This window comes from Pteropus vampyrus, unplaced genomic scaffold (genome assembly GCF_000151845.1).
Source record: "Pteropus vampyrus isolate Shadow unplaced genomic scaffold, Pvam_2.0 Scaffold314, whole genome shotgun sequence".
In the NCBI taxonomy this organism is placed as follows: domain Eukaryota; kingdom Metazoa; phylum Chordata; class Mammalia; order Chiroptera; family Pteropodidae; genus Pteropus; species Pteropus vampyrus.
The window spans coordinates 1181423-1183452 of record NW_011889095.1 but is presented as its reverse complement, the minus strand read 5'-3'; positions in this window follow the sequence as shown (position 1 = coordinate 1183452).

Sequence of the window (2030 nt, the reverse complement as noted above, 5' to 3'; positions counted from 1 at the left end):
GCATCAAAATTCTTACAGCTCCGCCACCTCTTCGACCCAGAAATGTCACTCCTACGGAATTATCCCGAGAAGACTGACTATATCGGGACGATGATTGTCCCACCATTAAACGAGATGATGAGAGATTCTGGAAAAGTAAGCACAGGGGGTCCCTGCTCAGGCCGAGGTCGCACACATTGGATTTTTCTCAGTGTGACCGACTCTTCGCCTGGATTTCTGACTCCGGGCGACGGGGTCGGGAGGCATGAGGCAGAGCTCAGGCTCTGTCACTTCTCACCCGTGACCGTACATCGGCAAAACGACATTGTCATGCGAGTCATTACCACAGGTCTTCCCTGGCATCATCAACCGTCCAGGAAACAGGTATTCTCATTTCATAGATGACAAAAATGACCCCAGGGAGGTTAAGAGATGAGCCCACTGGCAGACCGATAAGTGGCTGATCGGGAGTCAGATGGACGGGCTCCAAAGTCAATTCGGTCACGGAGTTACCCACCTCCCAAGGGACCTTCCCTGTGGGAACTGGTTTCTAGTTTCACAGTGTGGGCCTGAGCCTGTGATGTCTGAATTACTTGCTGCCTCTGACCTTCAACCTCTCTCAGCTCCTTTCCTGTTTGCGTCTGGACCCAAGGGGAGTGGGCTGGGCCCGCGATGATAGGGGAGCTCAGGAGGGTGCCCTCTGCAGGATGGGGAACCTGAGCAGTCACGGGTCCATGTCCCAGTGGAGACAATGCACACCCCTTTTCCCTGGTGCAGCCTGGCTTCAGATACTGGCTTCTGCCTGGGTTCATAGGTCCACCTTGTCCTTGTCGATGCTCAAGGAAAAGCCTGGCACTGCCTTCCCAGTTAATTTCTAACTAAGGAATCTCTGGATGCTGAAAGGTACAAAACAGAGGCCTTGCACAGGAGGGCACAAGGGCGACCCCCAGTGTCAATCATTTGGGGTCTCTACCTATTAAGGAGAAAAAAATCACCACCTATAGCCTAGAAAAGAAAAACATTGTGCCAAAAAGGGGAAAATATTCCACCCCCGAGAAAACAACCTCAAGAACGAGAACCAGACAATAAAAGGTGGACGGAGCGCCAGCGGGGGGCAGAGGCATATATAGGGGGCACGCATTCGCAAGTGGATTAGTTCTGCCTCTCTGGTCTCAGGTACAGCTACCTGCAGCTCGCTGCCCTCCTCCCACTTCCCTCCTGCATTGAGTCTCCTGCCGATTCCCACTCTGTCTGAGGAAGGGCGAGAGGAAAGTAAGAGACTGGACACTTAGGTCAGGTCTTGACTGCGTCACCACTGTGCTGGCCACTGGCTTCACGATCTTTGGTAAGTCAGGTTTCCTTTCTTTGATCCTGGGAACAAATGGCCACTCCTTTTTCATGTATTCAATGAATGTCAATTAAGTGTCTATTACGTACCAGGCACTGGGGACGCAGCAGTGAGCAAGAGCATTTGCAACGTGCCGGGCCCTGCGTTGCATCTGTCATCTTAGTCCCCATGACGACACGATGCCGTCGGTTATTACCCACCGCGGTGCTTTTCAAAAGAGAGGTCAAACCATTAGCGGGCCGTGAAATCGTTTGTGGATTATATCCAGATTTTCTTAGAATTAAATACAATAGCATGTGTCAGCCAGCCGCGCCCACGGTCACGATAAGAACTGTTTTCTAAAACTTTAGTTTCGCGTGTGCGTGTCTGCGTGTGTATGTGTGCGTGTGCCCGCACGTAAGTGACTGCACTGGGTCATGGCATAAAATTATTTTCTCTGCTGCTCTAGATCACGGGTGCTTTTGAGGACTTCTGCAGACTGAGCCTGGCCCACCGTAGGCACTCGATCTGTGGAAGCGTTCATCCCCGCTTCGCAAGGGAGCTGGGTCTTAGCGAATGGAAATATCTTGCCCACTGTGAGTGATTTGTCACACTTCGTGATTGGAAAAACGGGGATGTGAATTCCAGTTGCCGGCTCCACGTCCCACACGTGTCACTGCCACGCCGCCCTGTTTTGCTGCGGTAGACATTGGGCCGATGGCGG